The sequence below is a fragment of the Budorcas taxicolor genome, chromosome 5 (genome assembly GCF_023091745.1).
Source record: "Budorcas taxicolor isolate Tak-1 chromosome 5, Takin1.1, whole genome shotgun sequence".
Classification (NCBI taxonomy): Eukaryota; Metazoa; Chordata; class Mammalia; order Artiodactyla; family Bovidae; genus Budorcas; species Budorcas taxicolor.
Genome location: NC_068914.1, coordinates 143,581,569 through 143,588,897, shown reverse-complemented (window position 1 = coordinate 143,588,897; position 7,329 = coordinate 143,581,569).

The following is a 7,329-nucleotide window of genomic DNA, read 5'->3' as shown; positions in this document are numbered from 1 at the left end:
TCAGTCCAGTGACTTGCCCAGCCTCTATTGTCTAGAAAGGCCTTTTATACCTTTTTGATTGTACATAGAGCTCAATGGGTAATACAAAATTATGCAGCATCAGCAGCCCTGACTCTTATCAAAACCAGGCTTTCTCTCTGCATACCTAATTGTATACACAAGTCTTAGGTGCCGGGGTCCAGCCCCGGTGGATCCAGGGAATTCGAAAGGTGGACGGAGTTGGCGAGGAAAACTTATTTATTTATTAATATAAGATTAGATTAGGAAGAAATCTAGTGTAGTAGGAAGATTAAGTGGAGAGAAGAGGCTGATTAACTTGGGTTACGTGGAAAACCAATAAAGTTCCAGACAAGGAGCTTGCACCATCTACGTTAGGCCGCCAGTGCCCGTTTGAATATCGGAGTGTTCCGCCTTGGGCTCTCTCTCTTAACGGATCTTAAAAGCCAGGACAAGTAAGTAGACATAGTGAGCCTTCACGCCCCAGATGGAAATTCAGCCTGAAATTAGAGTAAAGAGGAGACACGGGGGAAACCATTCCAGGGACTGGCTCTCCTTCTATTGTCCTTCAAGGCCTTTCATACTTTTGATAATACATAGAGATCAATGGGTAATACAAAATTATGTAGCTTTAGCAGCCCAGACTCTTTCTGTATATCTTTTTGTATACAAAAGGTCTCAGGTGATTTACATTATCTTCTGGCCAAGAGGCTTGTTAACACTTTTTGGCTCTCTTCCTTAATGAATGTTAATTTCATTTCCCCTAAGTGTTTTTCTTTAATCTGCATCTCCTTAAAGCGCTAAAGTTACATCTCTATAGAACAAAGGTGCAGTGGGTTATAACAAAGAAGGTACTTAACTCAAAGATCTAATGTTGCTAATACCAGGTCTACTACTTGTTTTTCTATATACCAACTATATCTAAAAATAAAGGATATGAAAATTTGGCAGCAAGTATTGGCTCAACAAATGAAACCTTTAATCAGTCCTATTCTAGTGATTTTGACTCTTCGGAAGCCCCTACATTCCTAGGACGTTTTAAGCTTCCTGTGCCTCCTGCGGTCAGGAGGCCTCAAACAGTCACACGCGCAGCTCTACGGGTCCTGCAGGCAGGCTAGAGAGCCATCAGAGGGGGATTTTGGATTGAAACACTCTTTCAAATGCAGAAGACTAAAGCCCTGAATTGACTTTTTCCAGAGTATGTCAGAAGAGTGGAAAAGCAGGCAGATTCTTATTTCTGGGGGGTGGATGCTCAGGAAATTCCAGGGGGAAAACCTGAGGTCTGATTAGCCTTGCCATCAGAGCTCTGCCGCGTGACCTTGTCACGGGTGGAAATCCTCATGCTGGCTCCCAGCACTTAGGTGATTTACACCATCTTCTGACCAGAGGGCCAATTAACATTTTACGGCCCTTTTCTGATATGGGTTTGTTGACCAGAAGACTTATTTGTGTTGTTCTTGCCAAAGTCTGGTGCCACTCTCAGAAAGCACTAAATAAAGTTACATTCTTACATACCAAAGACACAAGAGGAGTGCAGTGATATATAACAAAGAAATGTAATTAACTCAAAAGCCTAGTGTTGCTAACATTAAAACTACTATATTCCTATTCCTATATCCCAATTACATTGATTAATATCTTTCAGGTGCCTAAAAGATAAAGAATATGGAGGCCTGGCAGCAGTCATTGAGTCAACAGTGAAAACCTGTCACCAATATTGTTAGCTCTTTAGAAAAGGCTCTGTATCTTTAACATGCTTTAAGCTTTGTGCCTCTCCTGGTTGGGGGGCTGTAAGCAATTCACAAGTTGTAAAAGTCCCCAACTGTTAGGCAAGTTAGAGAGCCATCAAAGGGGGTTCAGACCAAGACATTCTTATTACATGCAGGAGACTGTTAACTGGAGCCCTAAGTTAATTCCTTTTAGAGGCAGAAGAGTGGAAATACAGTACAATAAAATCAGGCCAAATCTGGTTTTTGGGGGTAGATGTTCAGCAAAACTCAGGGGGAACCCCTGAAGCTAGATCACACCTTTGCATTTTGTCTGGCTTCCTTCCTCATGACCATTGCCACGGGCAGGATTCCTCGTGCTGGCTCCCAGCATTACTTCCACTGTATAATCATAAAGGATTTAATTTAGGTCATACCTGAATGGTCTAGTGGTTTTCCCCACTTTTTTCAATTTCAGTCTGAATTTGGCAATAAGGAGTTCATCTTGAAAGCAGGACTCTCTCTTGGGCCTGAATGTGGACTTTGAGCTATATGCCCAGTATCTATGGAAATGACATTAATGGAAAACCAGACCCCTTGGATGAAGGAGCCTCAGGACTTGTACCTAGACTCTCTGTAGCCTAAAAGAATATACTAATTATCTCTGTAACAGAGCAAAGTCGTAAATCCCATTATGCTTATCAGGGTATGACCACAGGCCTATTGATAAATGTCCACTGTTTAACTACCCAGGCTATGACACATGAATCTTGGGTAAACTTTGATCTTATATCTCTTTTACCTTGTCCAGACTAGTTTCAAGGAATTTGAGGAGGTGGGTTTGAGCACATACACTTAGGGTGTATCAGGTTTTCACAAAAACTGGTCAGGGTCCTTGGCTAAGAGGAGACTCTGCCTTGGGCCTGCCAGTGTATATAAACTGCACTCCACTATCTGCATTGTACTTCTGAGTCAATTTGTTTCCCAGATCCCGTGGCTACAACAAATTCAGTGGAGAAAATTCTTTTCAAAAAATGATACTTGAACAGTTAAACATGCACACCCACATACCCAAATTAGACGCTGATCTAATACCAATCACAAAAATATAACAAAATGCTATTGCTGTTATTTTTACTTTCATTTCCATAGAGCAATGATGGAAGAAAAACTATGTATTAAATATTTATGGAGTCAAATACAGTAACAAGAGACTTTCATCCTTTACCTGATTTGAATCTTTAAACTAGCCAGTGAAACGGGTGATCTATTTATTTTTCAAGTGAAGTATCTCTGCTTTGAAGTAATTTATAAAGGTCACAATGAGAGGGTAACAGGCAGGAAGCCAGGGGTCTCCAAACAAAGGAAATAGGCTGTAAGTGTCAGACATTTTTTAATCTTTCTCTTAAGCAGAAGCAGGAGGAAACAAGCAACTGTTAGATTATTTCCCATTCTCTATATAAATTTAAAAGGAGGTTCCTCTTAAAATTCTGTGTTGTCATGACGACATCTGGCTCCACCTGAATTTCAGTTCAGTTGCTCAGTCGTGTCCGACTCTGAAACCCCATGAATCGCAGCACGCCAGGCCTTCCTGTCTGTCACCAACTCCAGGAGTTCACTCAAACTCACTCCCATTAAGTCAATGATCCCGTCTGGCCGTATCATCCTCTGCCGGCCCCTTCTCCTCCAACACCCAATCCCTCCCAGCATCAGAGTCTTTTCCAATGAGTCAACTCTTCACATGAGGTGGCCAAAGTACTGGAATTTCAGCTTTAGCATCAGTTCATCCAATGAACACCCAGGACTGATCTCCTTTAGAATGGACTGGTTGGATATCCTTGCAGTCCAAGGGACTCTCAAGAGTCTTCTCCAACACCATAGTTCAAAAGCATCAATTCTTCGGCACTCAGCTTTCTTCACAGTCCAACTCTCACATTCATACATGACCACATGAAAAACCATAGCCTTGACTAGGTGGACCTTTGTTGGCAAAGTAATGTCTCTGGTTATCAATATACTATCTAGGTTGGTCATAACTTTCCTTCCAAGGAGTAAGCGTCTTTTAATTTCATGGCTGCAATCACCATCTGCAGTGATTTTGGAGCCCCAAAAAATAAAGTCTGACACTGTTTCCACTGTTTCCCCATTTATTTCCCATGAAGTGATGGGACCAGATGCCATGATCTTCGTTTTCTGAATGTTGAGCTGTAAGCCAATTTTTTCACTCTCTTCTTTCATTTTTATTAAGAGGCTTTTTAGGTCCTCTTCACTTTCTGCCATAAGGGTCATCTGCATTTCTGAAGTTATTGTTATTTCTCCCAGCAATCTTGATTCCAGCTTGTGTTTCTTCCAGTCCAGCGTTTCTCATGATGTACTCTGCATATAAGTTAAATAAGCAGGGTGACAATATACAGCCTTGATGCACTCCTTTTCCTATTTGGAACCAATCTGTTGTTCCATGTCCAGTTCTAACTGTTGCTTCCTGACCTGCATATAGGTTTCTCAAGAGGCAGGTCAGGTGGTCTGGTATTCCCATCTCTTTCAGAATTTTCCACAGTTTATTGTGATCCACACAGTTAAAGGCTTTGGCATAGTCAATAAAGCAGAAATAGATGTTTTCCTGGAACTCTTTTGCTTTTTTGATGATCCAGCGGATGTTGGCAATTTGATCTCTGGTTCCTCTGCCTTTTCTAAAACCAGCTTGAACATCTGGAAGTTCATGGTTCACGTATTGCTGAAGCCTGGCTTGGAGAATTTTGAGCATTACTTTAATAGCATGTGAGATGAGTGCAATGTGTGGTAGTTTGAGCATTCTTTGGCACTGCCTTTCTTTGGGATTGGAATGAAAACTGACCTTTTCCAGTCCTGTGGCCACTGCTGAGTTTTCCAAATGTGCTGGCATATTGAGTGCAGCACTTTCACAGCATCATCTTTCAGGATTTTAAATAGCTCAACTGGAATTCCATCACCTCCATTAGCTTTGTTCGTAGTGATGCTTTCTAAGGCCCAGTAGTCTTCATATTCTAGAACGTCTGGCTCTAGGTGAGTGATCACACTATCATGATTATCTTGGTTGTGAAGATCTTTCCTGTATAGTTCTTCTGTGTTTTCTTCCCACTTCTTTTTAATATCTTCTGCTTCTGTTAGGTCCATCCAGTTTCTGTCCTTTATTGAGCCCATCTTTGCATGAAATGTTCCCTTGGTAAATCTAACGTTCTTGAAGCGATCTCTAGTTTTACCATTCTGTTGTTTTCCTCTATTTCTTTGCATTGATCACTGAAGAAGGCTTTCTTACCTCTCCTTGCTATTCTTTGGAACTCTGCATTCAGATGCTCATATCTTTCTTTTTCTACTTTGCTTTTCACTTCTCTTCTTTTCACAGTTATTTGTAAGGCCTCCCCAGACAGCTATTTTGCTTGTTTGCATTTCTTTTTCATGGGGATGGTCTTCATCCCTGTCACTTGTACAATGTCACAAACCTCCGTCCATAGTACATCGGGTACTCTCTCTATCAGATCTAGGCCCTTAAATCTATTTCTCACTTTCACTGTATAATCATAAGGGATTTGATTTAGGTCATACCTGAATGGTCTAGTGGTTTTCCCTACTTTCTTCAAGTCTGAATTCGGCAATAAGGAGTTCATGATCTGAGCCACAGTCAGCTCCTGGTCTTGTTTTTGCTGACTGTATAGAACTTCTTCTTCTTTGGCTGCAAAGAATATAATCAATCTGATTTCAGTATTGTCCATCTTGTGATGTCCATGTGTAGAGTCTTCTCTTGTGCTGTTGGAAGAGGGTGTTTGCTATGACCAGTGCATTCTCTTGGAAAAACTCTATTAGCCTTTGCCCTGCTTCATTCTGTATTCCAAGGCCAAATCTGTCTGTTACCCCAGGTGTTTCTTGACTTCCTACTTTTGCATTTCAGTCCCGTATAATGAAAAGGACATCTTTTTTGGGTGTTCATTCTGAAAGGTCTTGGAGGTCTTCATAGAACTGTTCAACTTCAGCTTCCTCTGCATTTCTGGTTGTGGCTTAGGCTTGGATTACTATGATATTGAATGGCTTCCCTTGGAAATGAACAGAGATCATTCTGTCATTCACCTGAATTTAACTTTTCTCAAACCTTGAGCTAAGCAATGCATTTTTCTTATGGAAATGTTTGTCTTAAGCTATGTTAATATACTATGTATTTACCATAGACTCTGTCTTCAAGTGGGTTCTGCCTAAGACTCAGAAGAGACTTAACAAACCAGTATGTTTTACTCATACATTGTTCTCCTAATCTATGTTAATGAAACCAGCTTGTAAAAGGATACTAAGTCAGCTAGGGTCACAGTTTGACTCAAACATCATTTGTAAGTTAATCACGCCAAGTTTACCAATATAGATTTTACTGATTGATTTATTTTACTTTCCAGATTTCTGTGAAAATTTAGCTTTCTTTATGAGAAAATTAGCAGAAACCAAGCAAACAGGGCAGCACATAATAGTCAGGAAGATACTGTATATTCACAAGTATGTTTAGAACATTCTGTACTTGAGACGGTATACTAGTCTCTGAGGACACAGAAGTGAACTAGATAGTCCATGCATGTTATAAAATCTGAGGTAAAAGGACTGTAAGACAAAAATCATCAAATATACATAATTTCAAGAATATAAAATTATATGTATTATATAAATATATATTTATATATAACATTATATATTTATATTAATATTTATATATATTTATATAAAATTACAAGGAGAAATTGATGACAAACATATGATATCGCTTATACATGAAATCTAAAAAAAAAGGTACAAATGAACTTGTCTACAAAACTGAAATAGAGTCATAGATGTAGAAATCAAACTTATGCTTACCAGGTAGTAAAAGGGTGTAAAAAGTAGGGGGACAAAACGGGAGACTAAAACTGACATATATACACCACTCTCTATAAAATAGATAATTGGTAAGGAATAATGCATTGCCCAGGGAAACTCTACACTGTGTTAATTCCTATGGGGAAAGAATCTAAAAAAGAGTGCATACATGTACATGTACATGTACATGTACATGCCCAGTTGATTCACTCTGCTGTGCACCTGAAATTAACACAATTTTCATTGGAATATAGTTGTAGATAAAATTTTAAAAAAAGAAGAAGATGAGAAGCACACCACTAAGATGAGAGAAATGGAAGCACTGGTTTGGCCCAAAATGTCATTTGGATTTTCTATTCTGTAAGATCTTATTCACTGGACAACCCAATACATAAAGACAGAAGATGCATTATAAATTGCTATTTAGTCCATTTTTGGACTCATCAGTACAGTGCAGCTAATACTGTAAAAATCTAAAATATTCTGTTTCTAAAACTCAATCATACATAAACATATGTGAGACTCGGTATCACACGGGTAATGTGTGGTGGTAATTCACTATTTGTGATTTAAATAGTGTGAAAGCAGGATTTTTAAAATCCAATAAAGTGTAAAAAACAGACTGGTATGTGTTTATAGATATAATGTTTACTTAGCACACTGTAATTTAAAACAGAAACACTGAGAATTAAAGTGTAAAAGGCACCTTTACATTTTTCCTAATGCCTTAAAATACAGAATCTAAAATAAAGATTAG